Raw genomic sequence first — 25,228 nt, forward strand, 5'->3', positions numbered from 1 at the left:
TATTAGGGGAAGGTATCTATAATCTCAGTCAGATTGAATTTACAGAAGAGGAACTCAGGGTCTTGGATATGGGGTTGAAATTTGCCCCTGATAGGGGCCTTGACAAATTTGAGACCTACATTGATCTCCAAAAATTCGTGCGAAAACTTAATATCAAAAAAATTTTCGGCATAGCAAAGTCAAACGCAAGGGACAATGACAATACTATTTACAAACATTCCCAGTTGAGGAACAACTCTACATTTAACCCCAAGGTAACACAGGATGAGAATATAAAAGTCTTTAAGAAGATGGTGGAGAATGACCTGAAGAATTTAAAAATAAAAAGAACTAAAGGAAAAAATATATGGGAAACCATTAAACAAATAGAGAAGCAGAAGGGTATAGTCATCAGACCAGCTGACAAGGGAGGGGGCTTGGTAATTCTAAACAAGCAAGATTATGAGAAAGAAATGGAAAATCTACTTAATATTCCTAATACCTACAAGAAATTGAAGAAAAACCCCAAAGCTGAGTATGAAAAGAAACTCAAAAAGTATGTTGATAAGGGGAAAACCCTCGGTATCTTGAATAGAAAGGAGTCCAGATATTTGGTGCAGAAGGCACCTAAAACTCCTATCATATACTATGTCCCCAAAATTCATAAGAACCAGAACAACCCACCAGGGCGACCAATTATAAGTGGGATTGACTCCCTGTTCTCCAGACTAGGGGCCTACATTGATGGTTTTTTACAACCACTGGTAACTAGAGGAAAATCCTATCTGCGTGACAGCAAACAACTGATAGGGGAATTAGGAGGCTTGACGATCGAAGAGAGCGATCTATTGGTCACCATCGACGTGGAATCATTATACACTAATATCGAACAGGATGATGGGCTCAGTAGTGTTGAGTGGGCATTGCAGCAGTTGTCTGACCTAAAACAAGAGCAAATTAAATATCTGATGGAAGGTTTAAAGATGGCAATGAATCACAACTACTTTTGGTACAAAGGAACATACTATAATCAGACCAAAGGCGTAGCCATGGGGGCTAAATATGCCCCAAGCGTAGCGAACCTGTTTCTCAACAGATGGGAGGAAGAGCAAATTTATGGCGTACACAGGAAGAACCTTAAAATGTACCGTCGATATATAGATGATATCGTCATTGTATGGGGAGGCACAACGGAACAATTACAGGAGTTCTTTAATGAGATCAATAACAACATTTACAACATAAAATTCACTGGTAATTATAATAACTGCAGTGTGGACTACTTAGATTTACAAATATACAAGGAAGGCAACAGGTTGGGTACACGCACCTTTTTTAAACCCACGGACCGCAATGGCTACATCCCCACAAACAGCTGCCATCATGCTAAGTGGCTGGGGAATATACCTAAGGGCCAGCTGATGCGATTATATAGAAATTGCAGCAGAAGCATTGATTATGAACAACAGGCGGAAATAATTATTGAAAGATTCAAAAATAAGGGATATGATGAAAACGGTTTACGCAAGTTGAAAAACGAAATAAAACAAATGGAACGGAACAAACTACTGGAAGATAAAAGACGAGAAGAGGTTAACAATTTACCAACTGCCTTCCTCACAGGGTACAATAGGCAACACAGAGATGTGGAATCCATTATTAAAAAACATTGGCCTATCCTGAAAGCGGACTGTACACTCAAAGACATCCTACCAAAAAAACCTCTGTTTATTTACAGAAGGGCACCCACACTGAGAAATAAATTAGTTAAAAATACCATTGATCCCCCAAGACAAATAAAAGTAGCAGGCAATTTAAAAGGTTTTTTCAAATGTGGCAAATGCCTCCCTTGTAGGAATAGTAAGAGAACAGAAAAAAAGAGAACTACTTTCCAGTCATCCTCAAACAAAAGAGAATACAGAATAAATGAGCTCATCACGTGTAAAAGCACTCATGTCACCTATATTATTGAGTGCCCCTGTTCCAAGCAATATGTAGGGCGAACCACGAGAGAACTCCAAACCAGAATCGGAGAACACATTAGGAACATCAAAAAAGGGTATCCCAAACATAGTGTCTCCAGACACTTTAGGGACTTCCATAACCGTGACCCAGGGCAGATGGTGTTCTATGGAATTGATAAAATAAGGGCCCACTGGAGAGGAGAGGACAAAACAATTAAAATATCTAAAAATGAGACCAAATGGATATATGACTTAGACACCCTTCAACCACAGGGAATGAATGTGGAGCTGGATCTGAATTGCTTTCTGACCAATTTCTGAATGTGTTCAATTTCCCCTTCTTTATAGTTAGACCAGACACCTTTTGAGATAGGATTGAATACAATAGAAATCAAACATCATATTAAGCATTATACGAGGCTCCTTCTAATCTATTGAATAATAATTTGTAGTATTATATAAAAAAGACCCACCTAAAGCTTTGGCGCCTAATAGTATAATTGGGGGCCTAAATAATGGATTATACACATATCCCCTATTGGGGGCAGTATACACATACATACAAAAAAATACGAAAAAATACAAAAATACAAAAAATGTTGAGCCTACAATAGATTGATTATGACGCATCACCCCCCAATGAGGGATTTATATGCATATATTCCTTTGTCCTTTTCTTCACCCTTGGGAGTAAGCATTTTCCCAAAAAAAAAAAAAAAAAAAAAAAAAAAGGAAACATACCGGTACTCTTTTACAATATGCTTCCCACATAAACCTATTTCCACCTGTGGTTACATATTACCTTATCCCATATCCATTGATTTCAGTTAACTGACTGACTGAATGAGTTTGCATTATAAATTTCTCATAATAATTTTTATAATTTTTTATATAATATATTTTCATTATTGTTTGCAACCTTATACACATAGGTGAGTGTAAAGATGTGTGTGTATATATACACACACACACAGGTTTTTAGTTTGTTTCATTTAATTTTCCTTCTTCCTGATTCCGTGTCCACTAAAATGCTATAATTATATTCATTCCCTAGGAAAGTGTCTGCAACAGATTAATTCTTAATTTTAATGTTTTAAAAATAGAACAAATCAGGTATTTTAGGAGTTCTGAAAGTGTCATAAGTATGGGATAGTCTGTTAGTAGATTACATACATACCGTTTTTATTTATATATTTGTGTGTATTTTGTATTTTATTAGTTTCTTTTATTGCCTGTTTTTGTTCTAAGTGCCTGGATTAAATATGTGGGTTGCAGTGCTCCATAGTTTAATATAACAATATAACAGTTTATCATGCCCTATGCCCGCAGGGGAGATGAAAATACGGACTTTTCTCCGTGTCTGTGCTGTTATGAGGGAACACACAGCACGCAGTAGGATCCGTAGCGGCACAGTCAGGGCATTCCCACAGTTAAAATGGCGCGGATCCTTCGCGCAAGCGCAGTGGAGCGCTGCACCCTACATAAGCGATAAGGTGCACCAACATGGCCGCTCCAGATGACGTCGCTCTGACGAAACGCGTAGGGCGTGGCCTAGGACGTGCACCTCATACTGCTATACAGGCAGCAACGCCAGCGCAGCCATTTCAAAGGCGAATTGTTTTATGAAATATTGTGAGTAGTTTGGATTTTAGATAAATAAATCGTTAACAAACAGTGTTGCACTATGGTTGTACTTCTGTTTCCTCCCTCATGCACTTGCTAAACGGACTATTTGCGGAAGTAAAAGGGCGAACATTCCCCCAGCACAGCAGGAGCAGAGCCCAAGGAAAGCTGCACAGTGGCTTATTCTGTGACTGCTCGGCTAACCCTTTCAGGGTTCTCTGTCTGGTGAGCGCAATTATTTCTCTGACACTGAGTGGCGCACCGGAGAAGATTGTTCCTAACCTTTCTGCACTAGTCACTTTGGTCTACCCTTTTTACTTGAAGAGACTTTATGCGTTTTTTCGAGCAACTGTGTGATGCGATTTGAAAAAATTTGTTTGGGCATTGAAAGAATTCTTTTTGTTTTTGCTGTTCTTGGACTGTCACTCTTGGGACTCATAATATAGAGCACAGTTTACAGACCACTAATATAGTGGCTTGTGGTTTGCATATGATCTCTCTCACTTAGCATATATGGTTTATTTATTTACATTTTTATGAAATATTTTCACTATTCTTTGGTTATAACACATGTGTACTTTTTGAGTTGCATGCCAACAGGAAAAAATTGTCTTTTCTACACAACACGCATTTATAAGAAGTATATATATAATATTTGGTAGGTACCACCTATAAGGTGGTCCTCAGGAGACCACACATTTCACATCAATTCACAGTATTTATTTATATTATTTTCCGGGGCAATAAACAGGGCCATCTATTTATTACACTGATTAGATCTCTACACACCTTTTTGACACCAGGATATTTGTTAGAAAAGGTTTTAGCGCCACAGCTTAATTCATACTTTATCTCTGACCTACTCCTTTATTTTAAGGGGTAGATTCTAAGCACAGGCAGCTTCAACCTCTCGAGTTTACTTTTTATCTCATTTTTATTTTCACCTGTTTTTCTTTCAGTTTTGCAGTGTATAGGCATTATATCTGTCCATAGCGCAATCTTATTTACTTATTTTCAAAGCAATACAGAGAATCAATGATACCTCATATGATGAACGCTGCTAAAAGCTTGATACCAAAAAGGTAGCAAGAAACAGAAAGCGCTAAAATAAGGGACTGGATTACGAGAGTAGAAGAGACATATAACATGAAATACGTGAGATATTGTGGGGAGGAAGAAATGGAGGGGTTGGCAAATAAATGGAAAGAGTGGAAGACGTTTAAGAAGATGAGGAGATATGTTGAGGCGATGAGTTGATAGGCGAGGGGGAAGCGGGTGAAAAGGAATATAAGAGATAAAGGTTATAGTGAGAGGAAGGGAAAGGGGAGTGTGATGGGGGGGGGGGGTGGATTTGGGAAAGGGGCATGTAATGGAGGGGTGGATTCGGGAAAGGGGCCTGTGATGGGGGTTGGATTCGGGAAAGGTGCGTGTGATGGGGGTGGATTCGGGGAAGGGGGGGAGGGTTTGAAACTGTATTTAATATCGTATCCTTGGTTGAATTTCGAAGGAAAATTTTGTATATTGGTATTATGATATGATAAAAAAAAAAAATGTTTAAAACATTAATGGAACACAAGTAATGTTCTAAGAATAGCTTCACAGACTAACAATTCTAGATCAGTACGTGATGTCATACATGTAGTTTTCTCGTCAATTCACAGGAGGTGGTTTATCTACGTATGAGCATTCATAGAGCTTCTGCCACCCTCCCCAGCGACACCTGCAATTATTGCACCGGGGGCTCGCAGGTATACACAGCGGGGGAGGGGAGAATATTGCGGCAATTGTGGAAGTGATCCACACAAAAGCCAACAGTTGGCTTGACAAATGTACACACACTCCTAGCCAGTATAGCAGCCAGGACTATTTAAAAAAAAAAAAACGTGTTCCCAGCACCTTTTTAATATGGCCCTGGGACTCAAGTGGTTAAAGAAGGCAAACAATGTAATTGTTGAAGTTCTGCTTTAAAAAGGTTGAATTTTTTGGTTTCTATTGCCATCTGTGTCTCTGCTGAGGAGGTTCACCCTATTTGGCCAGGACAGGAATTTATGAAACTATACACTCCCTGACCACTTTATTAGGTACACTTTGCTAGGACCAGGTTGGACCCCCTTTTGACTTCAGAGCTGCCTTAATTCTTAATGGCATAGATTCAACAAGGTGTTGGAAACATTCCTCAGAAATTTTGGTCCATATAGACATGATAGCATCACACAGTTGTTGCAGATTTGTCAGCTGCACATCCATGATTCGAATCCCCCATTTCACCACATCCCAAAGGTGCTCTATTGGAATGAGATCTGGTGACTGTGGAGGCCATTGGAGTAAAGTGACCTCATTGTCATCTTCAAGAAACCAGTGTGAGATGATTTGAGCTTTGTGACATGGTGAATTATGATGATGGAAGTAGTCATCAGAAGAGGGGGAACACTGTAGTCATAAAGGGATGGACATGGTCAGCAACAATACTCAGGTAGGCCGTGACGTTTAACGAGGCTCAATTGGTACTAAGGGGATCAAAGTGTGGCAAGAAAATATACCCCACACCATTACACCACCAGCCTGAACAGTTGATACAAGGCAGAGTGGATCCATGCTTTCATGTTGTTTACACCAAATTCTGACCCCACCATCTGAATGTTGCAGCTGGAATTGTGACTCGTCAGACCAGGCAATGTTTTTCCAATCTTCTATTATGCGATTTTGGTGAGTCTTTGTGAATTGTAGCCTCAGTTTCTTGTTCTTAGCTGACATGAGTAGCACTTGGCGTGGTCTTCTGCTGCTGTAGCCCACCTGCTTCACACAACTGCCCTCACTGGTTATTTTCTCTTTGTCAGACCATTCTCTGTAAGCCCTAGAGATGGTTGTGCATGAAAATCCCAGTAGATCAGCAGTTTTTTTAAATACTCAAACCAGCCCATCTTGCATCAACAACCAAGCCACGTTCAAAGTCACTTACATACCCCTTTATCCCCAATCTGATGCTTGTTTAAACTTCAGCAAGTCGTCTTCACCACATCTACATGCCAAAATGCATTGAGGTCCTGCCATGTAATTGGCTGATTAGCAATTTGTGTTACCATGGAATTGAACAGGTGTACCTAATAAAGTGGCGGTGAGTGTACATTTCACAGTTGTCGCCAGCATAGCAAATGAGAACAAATCTTCCAATGGAGACACTTGTGGCGACAGCTATAAGGGGTTTCCTCTCACATATTGTCTCTGAGACAGGAAGGAAGATAAAATATCTGCATGGCATGGGCCATAGCCATATAAACCTAACAGGACTTTAACCCTTCTTACCCTACCCAACAAAAACAGTTTGGGCTTTAGAGTCTTTAGCACATGCATGGGTGTAAATTAGGTTTTACAGGTCAATGGGGAGAACCATGTACCCTGGTACCTTAAAATCTACTGAAAACCAGGGTACCGCTGATTGCATTCTCCATCTCTTCCTTTCAATAATCCACTGGCCAGTTAGTGACACCACTAATGAGTTTCCTCCAGAGTTCCACTTCAACCCCCATGCAGGCTTGGTACCACAGTGGAAGGGTTTGAGTAGAACGCAGCCTTCTCCTGTGTGAAAGGTGAGCATGGATGCTGTTGATCTAACAACACATGAAAGCTCCTATTCTGTGAGACCAATTTAAAGCGGGCGAATTGTTGAAAGATTAAAAACCACAGCCTGCTAATTACCCCAGCTTCTCATCTCTTATTCAGGCTGTGAATCATGTTCCATCACCATTAAGCCGCAGCCCATGAATTTCCCTCTAATTAGAAGGGCTGGAGATGAAGTGCAGTTTGGACGCGGCACCCCTGCGCCCATCAGCACGAGGAGATGTCATTAAACAACCTTAAATTATTTATGAAAATTACTTTGCCCAAATTGTAATTATTTTCCCTCCATGAGTGAGCCGAGGCTGGTGTGAAACGGCGGAAGGAATGAAGCGGGCAGGCGCAGGCTGGGGTCAGAAGGTTTAACGGTGGAAAACATCTGGACTGTCGCACAGAAGCGATTTGAGGTAAGCAAGGGAATGGAGAACAATGGTTGAAAAAAAAAAAAATCAGGACAGTTTTGTGATGATGCCACCTATCCCCTGCCAAATGTACTTAGATTAAAAAGAGTCGATCATACAGCAGAATACTTGTGTGAGAAGTAGATGTAAACCCTAAATTATGATATTTAGTATGCTAAAGTACTGTGTATTCACTTTTTCCTCTCGCCATAAAATACTTGTTTTAAACTTTTTTTTCATCCTTTTTGTATTTCAGCACTTTTTATCTCCTCCATGCACAGAGGGGGCTTATTTACTAAAAATGAAGAGTGAAAAATCTGGTGCAGCTCTGTATAGAAACCAATCAGCTTCCAGGTTTTATTGCCAAAGCCTAATTGAAAAAGCCAAAGTTAGGGTCCTTTCACACGGGGCGGATCAGTTCTGATCCGCCCCGTGGATATCCGTTTGCTCAGCGGGGATCACTCCGTCGATCCCCGCTGAGCAGGGAGATGACAGGTCCGTCTCTGCACACTGCGCAGGGACAGACCTGTCACAGCGCCGCTCTCCCCTATGGGAGATCGGATGACGACGGACCGCAGTGCCCGTCGTCACCCGACCCGATCCGCAGACGGATGGAAAAATAGCTTTTTCCTCCGTTACACTTTTTCGGATCGGAGCGGGTCGGATGTCAGCGGACATGTCACCGCTGACATCCGACGCTCCATAGAGCTCTATGGAGCACCCGTTCAGGTCTGCCTGAAAAACTGACAGGCGGGCCTGAACGGGACGTCAGTATGAAAAGGGCCTTAGAAGCCGATTGGCTACCATGCACAGCTGCACCAGATTCTGAGCGCACTAGTTTTAGTAAATATCATCCTGTCTACTTGCACATCATTGCTCTGGACCAGCTTGATAGTATCTGAGGCTCGATTCACATCTATGCATGTTGCTTTTGAACGTTTCTGCAGTGCTTTCTGTGATTTCTGTCTTTTTTTACATTCACGGTATATACTGGTTGCTAAGGAGCGGGTCAGGAAACCAGCCACCAGGTCCTTAGCAACAGATGAGTCATCAGCTGTCAGTGGGCTTCTAAATGTGAAAAAAAAAAAAAAATTGTCAGCTAAAATAAATTCATGGCAAGTCAGTGGCTATTGCCGGCAATGGCACAGTCCAAATCAGTGTGACACCAACTGTGCTGTGCCGCACTGGTCCTTTTAAGGACTGGTATAGGTGTACAGTATATAGGGTTGCACACGTATAATATACTTTCTTTCAAATATAGAAAGCATATTATACTTGACTGCTGTGCTGCTGAACTAAGTGCTGACTGATTCTGCAGCTGTCTTTTATCAGTGTAGGGACTGAGGGACAGTTTGGTGTTTGGAGCAGGGACAGTCTGTAAATCACTAGGTCCAGGGAATTGTAGTTTTGCAACAGCTGGAGGGCCACCAGTTTGAGACCCCTGCTGTGAATACTTATATACATGTGATTTTTTTTTTTTTTTTTTTATAAATTTGCAAAGAGTGCAAACAAACTTCTTTCAGGTTGTCATTATGGGGTATTTGTAGAATTCTGAGGAAAATAATGAATTTAATCCATTTTGGAATAAGACTGTAACATAACAAAAAGGGCCTTTGTGGACCTTTGCTTCCCATGAGATATTGCAAGGCTGACAATTACAAGCATGACTCCCACATGCAGAGGCATGATGGGACTTGTAGTTTTGCAACAGCTGGAGGGCCGCTAGTTTGAGACCCTTGATTCACAGCCTTTGCCATAACACTCAAAATTGAGCCCAGGTGCATCCTGTTTCAATGATCATCCTTAAGATGTTTCTACAACTTCCACCTGTGGTACATTCAGTTGATTGGACATGATTTGGAAAGGCACACACCTGTCTATATCAGGTCCCACAGTTAGTGCATGCCAGCACAAACCAGGCACAGATCTGGGGAAGAATACAGAAAAATTTCTGTAGCATTGACAGTCCCAATGAGCACATTAGCCTCCATAATCCGTAAATGGAAGCAGTCAAGAACCACCAGGACTCTTCCTACAGTGGGCCGTCCAACCAACTGATCAATCAAGGGAGAAGGGCCTTAGTCAGGGAGGTGACCAAGAACCCGATGGTCACTCTGACAGAGCTCCAGCGTTTCACTGTGGAGAGAGAACTTTCTAGGAACAACAACCATCTCTGCAGCACTCCACCAATCGGGCCTGTATGGTAGAGCGCCCAGACGGAAGCCACTCCTCAGTAAAAAGACACATGTCAGCCCACATAGAGTTTGCCAAAAGGCACCTGAAGGGCTCTCAGACCATTAGAAACTAAATTCTCTGGTCTAATGAAACAAAGATCAAACTCTTTAGCCTGAATGGCAAGCATCATGTCTGGAGGAGACATGATGCTTGCCAAGGTCTGATGGGCACAAGAGTCTCTTCCCAAAAAACCCTGACCATTGGTTGTCATGGTCACCAAAAACAAGTGTCAAAAAGTAAAAACCACAAGAGACAATTTTTGACAATTCCTTTAAAAAAGTGTCCCGCGGTGTCCTTCCATCTTCAATCATGCCGCCCGACAGACCTGAAAAATTGAAAAAATAAAAAATGTTCCGCCTCGATGGGAGGCCTCCCAGCGACTGCTGCCTCTTGGCTGGACAGCAGTTATGTAAGCAAGGGCGGGGCCAGCTGACGTAACCGATCACCTTCTGACATTGTGAGATCGGGCTGGGTCATCCGGTTAAGTCAGCAGGTTGCTGCCCTTGACTATATAAGAGCTGTCAAAGGTAAAGGACAGCAGCTTGTGGGAGACCTCCCATGGAGGCAAAGTTTTTTGTTTTGTTTTTTCTATTTTTCTGGTCAGTCGGGCAGAATTATCAAAAACTATCTATTGTGGTTTCTACTTTGACACTTTTTTTTTTTTTTGGTGAATGGGTAGGGGTACAATGTACCCAATGCCAGGGAGGGGGGCCAGGATCTGGGGATTGTTTAACCACTTGGGATCCGCGCTATTGCAAAATGACGGCAATAGCGCGGACCCACATTTTCGGGACTACGTCTATTGACGTAGTCCCGGTTACGAGCGGCCTGCGCGCCCCCTGAGGGGCGCGCGCGGCGCGCTCTGTGATCGGCGAGTCCGTGAGACTCGCCTGATCACCGATCCGTGTAAGGGGTCGATCCCGACCCCTTATCACGTGATCAGCTGTCAGCCAATGACAGCTGATCATGTGATAAAACGGAGCCGGTAATCGGCTAGTATTCCTCCTCGCGCTGACAGCGCGAGGAGAAAAAAAAAAAGCCGATCGCCGGCGGCCGTGTTCGGGACATCAGTCCCGATCACGGCCAGCAATGTAAAAGGACACCTGCCCCCTGTCAGTGCCCACCTGCCACCCGCAGTGCCATCCTGAAATAAAGTAAGTGCCACCCAGCAGTGCCCATAGTGCCCACAGTGCCACCCAGCAGTGCCCACAGTGCCACCCAGCAGTGCCCACAGTGCCACCCAGCAGTGCCACCCACAGTGCCACCCAAAATCTGCCTCAGGTGCTGCACCCCAGTGCCGCCCATCAGTGCCCAGCAGTGCCGCCCATCAGTGCCCAGCAGTGCCGCCCATCAGTGCCCAGCAGTGCCACCTATCAGAGCCACCTATCAGTGCCACCTATCAGTGCCCATCAGTCCCATCTATCTGTGGTACCTATCAGTGCCCATCCGTGCCACCCATCCGTGCCACTTATCCGTGCCACCCATCCGTGCCATCTTATCTGTGCCCATCTTTGCCCATCAGTGCCGCCTTATCTGTGCCCATCGGTGCCGCCTTATCTGTGCCTATTAGTGCCGCCTTAACTATGCCTATCAGTGCCCACCAGTGCAGCCTATCAGTGCCCACCAATGCAGCCCATCAGTGCCCACCAATGCAGCCTATCAGTGCCGCCTAATCAGCGCACTTCAATGAAGGAGAAAAATGACCCGTTTGCTAAATTTTATAACAAACTATTAAAACATGATTTTTTTTTTTTTTTTTTTTGCATCTTTTTTTGTTTGTTTAGCAAAAAATAAAACTCCGAGCTGTAACTAAATACCACCAAAAGAAAGCTCTATTTGTGGGAAAAAAATGATAAAAAATTCATTTGGGTACAGTGTTGTATGACCGCGTAATTGTCACTCAAAGTGCATCAGCGCTGAAAGCTGAAAATTGGTCTGGGACTGAGGGGGGTTTAAGTGCCCAGTAAGCAAGTGGTTAAGGCTGGGTTCACACCGCTGCGGGGGGAGAACCGGATGTGATTCGCACAGCAAATCACATCCGATCTCCGTAGCACTGCGAGTTCAGCCATACAGATAGTATGGCTGAACTCGCAGCTGTCCCGCAGCAAACTCGCACAGGACCCTTTTTTGGGTCCGCAACGGAATCGGATCGCATGGGGGTTCACACCATGCGATCCGATTCCTGTGCGAGTCGGCAGATCGCACTGCGATATGCCGACGGATCTGGGGGTGTCATTAACATAACATTGACACCCCCAGCCGTCCGCATAGGGCAGTGTGAACTGCCGGCGGGAGGTATGCGATGCGGGAAAACGCCGCGGATTCGCGGCGTTCCCGCATCGCAGCAATGTGAACCTAGCCTAAAGGAGGCTTCCAGATTCCGATAACATTTTGGCTTAAAGTTCCCCATAAAATCCATACCAGCCCCGAAGGGTCATGTATGGGGGCTGGTGGGGGGTGGGGCTGGTGGGGGGTGGGGGTTGGGGGTTGGGGTGGGCTGCACGCTGTTTTTTTTTTTCTTGATTTTTTTAAATCTATATTAGTCGGTAATACATTACTGCCGCGACCAAGTTTAAATTAAATTTTTTCCTTCAGAAATGTAATTTTGCTGTGTTTTGCATTGATACGTGACCCCTAGGGCAGTACCCGGATCCCCAAACACTTTTTAACTTACATATACGCCTTTAAAATGAGCACTTCTGATTTTTCATGTTCGTGTCCCATAAACTTTAATAGGGTTCGCATAAACGTTTTGCCTGTTTTTGGGTGTTTGGCCCATCCCTAGCTGCAACTAATGATTAACGGATAAAAACCTCCAAAAACAGTGTGTGGCGCATAATTAAAGGAGTTGTAAAGCCAAAAAGTTTTTATTATCTTAATGCAGTCTATGCATTAAGAGAAAAAAAACAACTGTGTATCGCAGCCTCCCCAGCACCCCTTAATTACCTACCTAATCCCAGCTCTCTCCAGCGATGTCCACGAGTCCCTCCGCCATTGGTTTCTGCGGCTGTCAAAGTAAGTTAGCCAATCAGGGGAGAGAGGGGGCCAGGTCGGGGGTTCCATGACTGGACACTGGGGGCTGTGACTCGGCTCAGGTGCCCCCATAGCAAGCTGCTGACAGGAGGCCAGGAGCTGAGAGGAGGATCTGGGCTTCTATGTGCAAAACCAACTGCACAGAGGAGGCAAGTATACAATTTTTTTTTTTTAATAACAAACGAGACTTTGCAATCACTTTAAGGTAATATGTAAAGTAAAAAAAAAAACACAAACCAAAAAAAAAAACGACAATTTATTCTTGAATATCTATATGCAGTGGTACATATAAATAACCAGCTATATGGTTAGGTTAGCTATTCCCTCTGGGAATAATCCAAAACAGAAGGAAAAAGGTGCACAGTGTTTGAAGCTATAAAAAATATAAAAAAAGGCGACTGTCTTGTTACATGCGATTTTGGGCTAATCGCCACTTGTTGTTGCACCAGCTGAATGGACAATTTTAACTAGGATTACTGTTCCATTGTTGTTTTTTTTATATTTGTTATAGCTTCAAACACTGTGCACCTTTTTCCTTCTGTTTTGGATTATTCCCAGAGGGTTGTTTCCCTCTCACCAACACTTGGATCGTTTATGCGTTTTTGTTTTGATTCAACAATTTGATTTATTTTCTTTGATTGTATGATTCAATTTAGTGCACTGCACCGATATTTAAGTCTATGGTATAAAGACACCCGCACAGAGTCACTTTGCTTAACCCTCCCTTGGCTTTAACACCATATGCGATTTCTTTAGTCACAAGGCAAGCATTACTTACATCTTTTGCCTTATCTAGCTAATGATTACTTTTGTACACTGTTACACATATACTTTGACTTAGCAGATTTTCTTTTCAGATCTATTTATTGTTCAGCACTAGCACTTTGTATGCGTTTTTCGTAATTTTTAACAAATCGCATGGTGATTCACTCTATATATTTTTTATTTCGTCCACTATTTTATGTATAGTACTTTAGTCACTGAAACAAATACAGTAGTAGTTATTTTCACGGACCTTCTTTATATTCAGCACTGCCACTTTATGCAACTCTGCTACCTAAAAAAATCGCATTGGGACCACCAGTCTTATTTATCATTAATTGTTTTTCTTATCCATTTGTCTACCAGTCAAAATACTACTACTCATAGGAGTGAGGGTCCCTCACTATATATACATATATATATATTTTTTATATTTTTTATATACATATATTGTCTTTTCTTTTTCTACGTTCCATTTATTACCTGTAGTGGAGACGATATTACATTTATCTTCTAATCTTTTGAGTACCTATTGAATATATTAAACCTGTTTTAACTAGATTCTTCACCATAGTACCGCGCACCACTACCTTTTTACCTTTTGTCTTCTCCAATTGGGGTTCAAGTACCCCATTTCAGTGTGTGCAGCGGTGCAACAATTAGATTACTCTTTGATTAGGTGCAGGAATATTCTCTTTTATATACACAGGTACTGTATATACTATTAGAGGTTGAATCTGGTACACAGCATCAGCCTCCAAGATCAACATTTTTATTTAAAGAGAAAAAAAAATTGAGACACCTAAAATACTGGTTTTGTAGATTTTAAGACAGGACTGTAATACAATATTATGCATGACAGACATCCTCATCATAGGCAGGTAGCTTGATGCAACCAGCACATGCTGTCACTAAGGTATTTAGTAGTAGCAGCAGCATGCTTTTTATATCACCTGCCATGACGGGGTTAAACAAAAAGTCAGCCCTTCATAGTACAAAAACAGCAGATAATCACTACTAGAAGGGGTTTATTTACAGTGTATATAAAAAGTCTTCACACTCCTGTTAATATGTCAGGTTTCTGTGATGTAAAAAAAATGAGACCAAGATAAATCATTTCAGAACTTTTTCCACCTTTAATGTGACCTATAAACTCTAACTCAGTTGAAAAACAAACTGAAATCTTTTAGGTGGGGGGTAAAAAAAATAAAAATAAAAAAGGAAAAAAATAAAAGATATATGGGATTTTTTTTGTCATACTTACCTGTAAAAATCATTTCTTTGAGCACATCATGGGACATAGAGTTAGGCTAATATTCATTACCTACTGGGTTATATGCCATCTCTAGGTGAAAGGACACTGGTAGACAAAGTCAGGAAGTGATTCCCCTATATAACCCCTCCCATACAGGAAGTACATCAGTTTTGTAGTAAGTCCTCAAAAAAGAGGGGAGGGATCTGTGTGTCCCATGATGTACTCAAAGAAAAGGATTTTACAGGTATGACGAAAGAATAGGATTTTTATAATAGCTTACCTGTAAAATCCTTTTCTTTGGGGCGTGACCGGAAGCCGAGCTGGAAGGACGCTGTGAGTGAGAGCTCTCCTCCAGCCCAGCGCTACAACGGCCTATCTCGGGGGTTTTATAGCGCAGCACGATGGGGAGATCGCGAGCCACCAGGTCCTCGTCTGCCCGGGGATCATCCCAGCCACCCCCGGGCCCGTCATCCTCCCTGAAGTCATACTTCCAGCCGCCCGTGCTCCCGCCGGGCGAAGGCCGCAAGATGGCGCCGGACGACCCGACCGCGATGCCGCGGGACCTCCCACCGCCGCCGCCGCTGATGGGCGAACGCCGAGAGGTGCACCTGCACCCGTCTGCAGTGGACCCCCCATGGGAGATAGAAGACATGGGACACCCCCCGTGTGATTCCGGCCGTATCCAGGCCGCGGGGGTGAGCAGGCCGCGATCCGGCCTAGGCCGCACGGACGGCGTGGAGCCTGCAAGCCTGGAGGCCCAGCGCAGGCACACAGAGCCTCTCTACCCTCCTGGCCACACGGGATCCTGGGATGGCCGGAGGGCCCAACAGTAGCCTCTGCACGATGCATCAGCACAAGGGGTGAGTCAGCAGCATCCCCCCCACGCCTCCTCCCCCACCTCTCCAGGGACTCATACTGCCATCTTGCAGCCCCACCTGCCCTTCACACAATGCTCAGAAGCATTCCCCCGTCTGTTGCGAACGGCCTCGGACCCAGAGATGAGAGGGTCCTTTACCCCCGTTTCTTCAGGAGCCACAGGAGATCCCCAAGGCCTCCCCAGCCGAGCGGTAGCAGTAGCTCTCCCCCTCTCTGATGTGGGGCCCCAAGATGCCTTGAGGCCACTCGCCCCCCCCAAGGCCCAGAGACAGCCCCGCTCCCGGGACTCCAGCGCAGTCAGAGGCCAGGACACTGCCCGCCTTTCTTATGCCCAAGTAGCCCACCCCCGCTCCCCACGGTCCCAAGGGGCCTCTCCGGACCCTATGACTCTCTCTCCCCACGCTACATCCTGGCCGGACCACGGACACCCTTTGTCCCCCTGGCCCCCCTCCACGGCCTCGGGTCCCCCACAGGGAGGCTCCCCCCACCGTCCCCCCCACTGTCCTGCGAGTCCCCGCTTCCCCACGGAGCGACACGGGGACGGACACCCCCCCTGGCACGCATATTTGACCGCTATCCCAACTAAGGACGACTTCAAACAACTGGTGGCAGACGTGAAAGCCACCTGCCGAGCTGAAATCCAGACTCTGCACGCTGGCCTTAAACACCTAGCTGAAAGGGTCGAGATGGCGGAGGAAGAAATTCAGGAGACTAAAATGGCTGTACACCGCACCCAACTGGAGAACTCGGATCACCGCCTCCTCCTGCGGGACATGCAGCGCCATGTAGAGGACCTAGATAATAGAGGTCGCAGGAACAACATACGTGTTCGGGGACTCCCGGAGTCGGATGGACCCGAGGACCTACAGTCTTCCCTGCAAACGCTATTTAACGAAATGCTGGGAGAGGACCCGGCCAAACATATTGAGATGGACAGAGCACACCGGGCCCTACGTCCTAAAGGCCCTGCTTCCAAACCAAGAGATGTTGTTTGCAGGATACACTCCTTCCCCCTCAAGGAAGACATTATGTCCAAATCCCGATCAATTCGCAACCTCATGTTTGATAACGCCCCGATCCAGGTGTACCCGGACCTCTCCTGGATAACCCTCCAAAAACGTAGGATGCTGCAGCCTCTCCTCCGCACCTTGCAAGACAGGAACATGCCATACAGATGGGGTTTCCCCTTCTGCCTCACGGCCAGACATCAAGGGAAATCGGCCTCTCTTCGCTACCCGGAGGACCTCGACTCCTTTTGTGACACCCTGGGCATACCGGTCCCTAAACTCCCGGCCTGGGACTTGATAGCCTCCCCGCCACCCCCGCCAGTGCTCTGGCAGAAGGTACCCTCGGCCAAGAGACACAGAGGACCGGACCCGGATCGCAGATCACCTACGCACAAATGACATGGAATCCCCCGCCGGGGGAACTCCCTGCACCTTATTTTTGACCCGCTTTCCTCCTTTTTTTCTCTTTTTTGTCCTCCCCAGAGTGCTCTCCCTCACTTTTTTCTCCCCACATAGGGTCTGCTCCCCACTCCCTCCCCCGAGGGCCTGAGCTTTACAAGGTTCCTACTTGGAACTGTCTTTTACCTAGGGCTGGCCTAGGAAGAGTCCGAGAGCAGTTCGACTCCCAGGTTACTGATCCCCCCCGTGGTTCATTCCACCCTTTGGTTCCTCCAGAGACTATTAACTGTTGGCGTCTACCTGCCCGGACCCCCCCCCCCCTTTTTTTTGGTGCTTCCGGGCCAGGAGACCTATAGGAACCGTTTAGGCTCGGTGTCCCTGTAGGGCACCCGGACCTAATATACGTTACAGCTAAACGCTGGTTATGTTCTTTGTCTGTGTTTCTCTCTTTCCTTTCTTTTCCAGGTCTTCTCTCTACCCCGCCCACTGTGTGGATATCGCTCAGAAGTCGTCTTGGTCGCCAGTCCTTCCCCGACGGTCGCCTCTCTCCCCGGGACATTCGTCACTTCATCGGTCTCAGCTAAGTATGACTACCCCCGACCACCCCCCTGACTATGGCTAAGATACTGTCGCTCAATGTCCATGGGTTAAACTCCAACAAGAAACGCCATCTTGCGCTTCGGGAATTCCGGCAATCTGGGGCGGACATAGTGATGGTCCAGGAAACTCACTTTAACCAGGGCGATTCCTTTAAGTTTGCCTCTAGACATTTCCCCCAGGTCTTTCAGGCCTTTAGTACACGCAAGCGGGCGGGGGTGGCTATACTTATCCGGAAGGGTTCCCCCTTTACATGCACGTCGACATACCTAGACCCAAAGGGCCACTATGTCATACTCCGAGGTACCTGGCACACGCAGGCCCTCACCCTGTGTGCCCTTTATGCCCCTAATGCACGCCAGCACCGTTTTCTGTCAGGAGTTTTGTCCCGCCTTTTTAAAACACACTCCGAGCTTCTGGTGATAGGGGGGGACTTCAACCTTGCTCAGTCAGTCCCACAGGACCGCCATGTGGGAAACCCACAGGCGCCTCAGCCCAGAGTCCTGAGGGACTCCAAGTTGTTTCGCCAGATCACCAGAAGACGAGCCTTGTTTGACGTTTGGCGAACCCTGCACCCCCAAGCCCGCCAATATACGTTCTACTCGGCCCCCCACCGCACTCATTCACGCATTGACCACTTTTTCGTAAATAATCACACGTTGAGGGCTGTCCGCTCCGCACACATCCTACCTATTTCCTGGTCTGACCACGCCCCGATAACCATGACGCTAGACATTGGGGTCCCGCTTCGCAAGCCTTGCAACTGGCGACTGAATAATTACCTATTGCAGCATCTCCCGTCCAAAGCGGAGCTGGAGTCTTCACTCCAACTGTACTTTGCTGAAAATGACACTCCAGACGTTACCCCCCCCACCTTGTGGGCAGCCCACAAAGCCGTTATACGGGGTCGCTGCCTTGCCCTCTCCTCGGCACTGAAGAGAGACGCACAGGCCGCCAGGCTGCTGGCTGAAGGTCAATTGAAGACCCTCGAGGCTAAGATCCAAGGAGCCCCTTCCCTGACACTGATTAAGAAAATCGTACAGACGAGAATGACTCTAAGGGATCTTGCTCTGGGATCAGTGGAGAAGGAGCTTGTCCGTCTGCGACAGCTCTATTATGATAAGGGGAATAAAGCACATACCCTGCTGGCTAGGAAACTGGCTGATCAAACACAAGCCTCTACGCCTTCCCAAATCAAAACCAATAAAGGGGACCTTTTGTCTCATCCACAGGCCATCGCGGACACATTTGCGGCCTTCTACACTGATCTCTATAATAAACAGGATATACCCCATAATCCACCCTCCCCCGCATTGACTGCCCGCATTAACAGTTACCTGGAAAACCTGACAATGCCCCGACTGAAGGACTCGGACCTTCACGACCTTAACGCCCCAAATTACAGATGAGGAACTGCTGGAGACTGTAAAAGCGCTTCCGGCTCACAAATCCCCAGGCCCTGACGGATTCCCATACGAGTATTATAAGACATTCCTACCTATCCTGAGTCCCTATATGACCAAGTTGTTCAACTCCTTCCTAGCGCGCACCCCGGCCCCAACTGAGATGCTGGCCTCCTTTATCTCTGTCATTCCGAAGCCAGACAAGGACCCGACTCTCTGTGCCAGCTACAGGCCTATTGCTCTATTGAATTCAGATTTGAAAATTTTTACAAAAATTTTAGCGAATCGCCTTAACGCGATTCTTCCGGCTCTGATCCATAAGGATCAGGTGGGCTTCGTACCTGGCAGACAGGCGGGTGATAACACTAGGAAAGTCATCGACCTAATAGATGTAGCTAATAAGACTGCTCTCCCCTCCCTGGCTCTGAGTTTAGACGCAGAAAAGGCATTTGATCGTCTGAGCTGGCCTTTCATGATGACGACTTTACGCCACATGGGATTTCAGGGTCCTTTCCTGCAAGCAATACAGCACCTCTATACCACCCCCACCTCGCAAGTTAAAACGCTGTATGCTGCGTCTCCAACCTTCTCTATTGCCAATGGCACCCGCCAGGGCTGCCCCCTTTCTCCTTTGCTGTTTGCTCTCTGTGTAGAGCCCCTGGCGGAGGCCATTAGAAGCAATCCAGATATCAGGGGCATTTTAGTTCGGGATAGGGAATTTAAAATATCTTTATTCGCTGACGATGTCATCCTCACCCTGACTCAGCCTAGGACATCCCTGCCCATCTTGAGTGCGGAGCTGCAGCGATACGGGGAGATCTCGGGATACAAAATCAATGCCTCCAAATCAGTGGCCCTCCCGATTAATATGCCAGCGACGGAAGAGGCCCACCTACGAGCGGTGTTTCCCTACAGATGGGAGAAATCCTCTCTAAAATACCTGGGGGTTCTCATTACCCCCTCCTTTCACACCCTCTACCAGGCCAACTTCCCCCCCCTCTATAGGGAGATCAGGGCACTTCTCCATAAATGGAAGGCTCACCAAATATCGCTCTTAGGGCGGCTCGCCTCTATTAAAATGGTGATCCTCCCCAAACTTCTTTACTTATTCCAGACGCTCCCAATCCCGATCCCCTACGCGCACCTCCGTATGCTCCAGAGAGACTTACTGAAGTTCCTATGGAACTATAAAAAGCATCGGGTTCCCGCCTCTGTTATGATTGCCTCGCGCTCGGATGGGGGTCTGGCGTTCCCCGACCTGGTTAGGTACTACCAAGCAACGCAATTACGGGCTATAGTTTCATGGTACACGCAGTGGTCATACAACAAATGGTCGGAGATAGAGAAGCTATGGTTAGCCCCGATGCACCCGAATAGCCTCCTCTGGGGCACGGACACACAGGTTGATACGAATCGCCTACTGGGGCCGATGGTCCAGCTTAATCAGCTCTGGAGGAAAATCTCCCGGGAACACAGGCTCCACTCGGAGGCATCCTTGCTAACCTCGTTTCTTTGTAACCCTAAACTCCCGGACGGCCTTACTCACCAGATGTCTTGGCCCTGGGCGTCCCGGGGGCTATTTCATCTGGGACACCTAGTGGACCCCAGATCGAGAAAACTGCTGTCTTTCTCGGACCTACAGACTAAACACGACCTCCCCCAACGGATGTTCTACAGTTACCTACAGATCAGACATTTTGCGCAAACAATAGCTCCGAGACTCCAATTTTCCCCGCCCACCCCCTTTGAACTGCTCATACTTGAGGGGCGGAACCGTCGGGGCATGATATCAGACATATACCGCATTCTTAACGCGCACCACTTTCCCACAAAGGGCAAGCACAAGTATATGCTGAGATGGGAAAGAGAGCTGGGTGAGGAACTCCCCCTCGAAGCTTGGCAGGGGATGTGGAGGCAAGCGGCCAAATCCTCCTTGTGCACACTTTACAAGGAAAATTTTTACAAAATTCTCTATCACTGGTACCAGACCCCAGCCGTGCTCCACAAAATCTACCCCTCTGCCTCTGATCGATGCTGGCGTTGCCTTCAGGACAGAGGCACCCTACTTCACATATATTGGGCCTGCCCTTTGATAGCCCCATTCTGGATATCAACCCAACAGCTCCTTGGCCGGGTATTTGAGGTGCCTATCCCGTTTACGCCCAAGTTCTATCTTTTTGGCCTGTCCCAACCGCGGATGGCTAAGCCGTCTCGGCAGCTTCTGCGGCATATCCTTACTGCAGCTCGTTGTCTAATAGCCCTTAACTGGAAGAGTAGACTGGCCCCATCCATGGAGGCCCTCTACTCCAGGACTAAGGACGTAGAATTAATGGAGAAGATGACGGCCAGATTGAGGGACAGGCTGGAGGAATTCGACCGAATATGGGAGAGATGGCGACTGCGGGAAGACTAGGGGCGAAATGGGTGAGGTATGACGACCTGGATTTCTGGCACTTTCTCCTCTTTCTTTTCTTTCTTTTCTTTCCCCTTTCTCTGTTTTTCTTTCTCATCTCTATAGTTTTTATAGCGATTCTCACTTGCTATGCATTGTATGTTTGGTTTAGGCCACTGGGCAGCACGTACTGGGTCATGGGGGCTATGGGGCGGATGGCTGATTTTTGGTGCCCCCCGCCCCGTGACACTCCATCGCCCGAAACACTGGACTCTATGGCACATGTTTGTGCTCCGCTGCTGCCTGTCACATACCTATATTTACTTCTGTATAGCCCTATATGTGATTGTCTCTTATTGCACTACTGTACTGTTTCTATGCCTCTGTTTTCACTGATGGTGAATAAAACGTTATTTGAAAAAAAAAAAAAAAAATCCTTTTCTTTGAGTACATCATGGGACACAGAGCCTTAAGTAATTACTTAATGGGTTATGGTTGACCTTCAGGTGTTGACAATGGTATACCCAATACAAGAAGTTGAGTCCCCTATATAACCCCTCCTCCTTCCTTTAAATCACAAGTTTGAATAATAACCTACCAAATCCACTTAGAGACAGTGGAATTCAAAGCTGCCTGTCCTTTCTTAGGACCTTCTGGCAGAATAAATAAGACATCAGTCTAACGAATCTGAGCAGTTTTCTTTAAATAGATCTTCACTGCTCTGACCACATCGAGACAATGTAATTACTTTTCTTCCCTGGAACCTGGTTTTGGGAAAAACTATGGCAGGACAATATCTTCATTCAGATGAAAGCCTGAAACCACCTTTGGCAAAAAACCTGGACTAGGGCGTAACATCACTCTGTCCTCATGAATAATCAAATATGGCTCTTTACAATAAAGAGCTGCCAATTCTGAAACCCTCCTTGCTGAGGATATAGCAACCAAAAATATCACAAATATGACTTAGATATTTTAAAGATAGGCAACTCCTATCCTCATATTGATTAGTGGTTCCAAATTAATAACTACTGCAGTAGGGAACAGACACAAAAGATACGCTCAGCATATTTCCAAATAACTGTTCTCCTTTATTATGATGCATTTGAAGGTTTTTATACACATGGTTACATAGGTATCACATTAATATTACAATTGTACATTTATGGTAACAAGGGGCGTTACATAAGCAGGCTAATTTTAATCAGGACTAGAAAGAATGTAAACATGTTCTGAAAACATTATTAGTGCCATGTGCACAGGGAGGGCAGATTATCTTGCCACCAGCAGATCTGCCCGGGGAATGATCCTTACACCCAGGAGTGTTCCAGGAAATTTGCCAGCTTTGGGGATGGCCAGAGGCCGACCTATTGGCATCCAGGTTCAACAACAAGCTACAGCAGTGTGTCCCAAACAAGGGATCCAGTTCTCTACTTCCGGGATATGGACATGTCCCTGTGCCCAGTCTAGTATGTGGTTCACCTCCTTCAGAACTGAACGACTCCTGGTACCGCCTTGGTGGTTTATATATAGGCCACTACAGTGGCATTGTCAGACTGAACCCTAATAGGGCAGTCCTGAAGCTCCCCTGTCCAGGACCGTAGGGCCAGACATACTGCCCGTAACTCCAGGACATCGATGGGCAGGATCTGTTGTCCTTGACCATTTCCCCAGAGCTGTGAGCCCCTCTAGGGTCGCTCGCCAGCCTAAGAAACTGGCATCTATAAATCAGTACTCTCAAAGTTACCGGGAGAAAGGATCTTCCCTTTCACAGGTTCTGATCCTGAAACCACCAGTTTAGGCTTAAGTGTGCATGAGGAGATAGGAACATTGCATAACCCAGGGCTTGCCCTCTCCTGTTCAAAGCTGTCTTGTTGTATAGGCCTGGAATGAAACTTGGCATAGGGCACTGTCTTGAAGGAGGACACCATCCTTCCTAGAAGACTCATACAGACCCGCATCTGATCCTTCGGGGCACAGATCCTGACGGGTGGCAACAATACCCTTGCTTGGAGCATATGTAGGATCAGATCTAAATACTTCCGAATTTGAGCTGGTCTCAAGGCTGACTTTTCGGTATTTATGACCCAGCCTAAGCTTTCCAAATACAGCAGTGTGCAGGCTATTCTCTGTTCTAGAGCCTGTAGTGACTGATCTCTGAGCAGGTCGTCGTCCAGATACCAGAGCACCAAGATCCCTTGGGCCCTTAAAAGACCCAGTACTGGTGCTAGGACTTTTGTGAACACCCGTGGAGTTGTGGCAAGCCCAATGGGAAGAGCCACGAACTTAAAATTACGTTCCGCTACTGCAAATCGCAGGAACCTCTGGAGGAGGCTGAAAGATAGTTATGTGTAAATACGTGTCCTTTATATCGATGGAGGCTAGAAAGTCTCTCATCTAGAGTGAGGCTACAACTGAGCGGACAGACTCCATCTGAAAGGACTGGATTAGTAGATACTGGTTCAGGGATCTTAGATCCAAAATGGCCCTAGTGTCTTTGTTTGTTTTTTGAACCATAAACAGGTTTGAATAAAACCCTGCGCCCTTTTTGGATACAGGAACCTGTACAATCACTCCTTGATGCACTAAATGATGTAGTGCCTGAAACAGCAAGTTTCTTTTTGGAGAATCCGAGGGAACGCTGGATCTTAGAAAACTCTGTGGGGGAACCCCCTGTAACTCCAGCTTGTAAGGGAAGGATATAGTCAAGGTGACCCACTTATCCTGAACCACTGTTCTCCAAATGTCCGCAAGGTGCAGCAGCCTTCCCCCCACCCGATAAGAGTGTGGGCGTCCCCTCAAAAGGAGGGCTTGGTGCCGGGTTTAGAAGAGCTTTGAACCAAGGGCCGTTTCTGGCCCTGGCCTTGCCCCTAGCTCTAGTGCCCTGTTGGCGGTGGAACTGCCTTGGCGCTGAGACACCTGAGTAAGCAGTTCCTGAGGGCTCTTCCCTCCGGTAAGCTTTTGGATATATTTGTCCAAATCATCACCAAATCAAATGTTCCCCATGAAAGGGGAAATCTGCCAATAACTTCTTACAAGGAAGCTCGGGTGACCAGTTCTTAAGCCACAAATCTGCACATATGTACAGACAAGAGAGCTAAATGAGAAACCTGCTGTATTGAATCCTTTAAAAGGCATCAACAGCAAAACAGCGCTCAAGGAATATGTCTTATTTTCAGCCAGATCATCCTCCTGGTTAGGCCTGTCAGGCCATCTGACCTGATCCTTTATGGACTGGCAGATACCAATTGCTGCAACAAGCTGGCTGAATAGCTAAACTGGCCAAAGAAAAGGAAGCCTTTAATAATGACTCCAGTTTCTTGTCAACAGGGTCTTTCAAGCCCCGTGCATTATCCACCGGACAAGTTAAGTTCTTGTTTAAGGAAGAGACTCCTGCATCTATGGCTGGCATGCTCCACTCCCTAACTACTTCCTGACCGCCGGCCGTCAAATGAGGGCCAGGCGGCGCACCTATTGTGGCGGGAGGCCGTCATATGACGGCCTCCCGTTTAAACAGGGAATGCGCACGGAGACACCGCTCGCCACCGAAGGGGGTGAACAGCAATTGGTTATGGCTGTTTACCACGTGATTGGCCGTGATGAAGTCACGGCCGATCACAGATGGTCACACCCCCACTGTGCACGGTGCATGCGTGCGAGCGCGCTGCGCATGCACGTTGGTGGTAG

The sequence above is a fragment of the Lithobates pipiens genome, unplaced genomic scaffold (genome assembly GCF_037356315.1).
Source record: "Lithobates pipiens isolate NorthernLeopardFrog02 unplaced genomic scaffold, aLitPip1_a1.2 Scaffold_8, whole genome shotgun sequence".
NCBI classification, from domain to species: domain Eukaryota; kingdom Metazoa; phylum Chordata; class Amphibia; order Anura; family Ranidae; genus Lithobates; species Lithobates pipiens.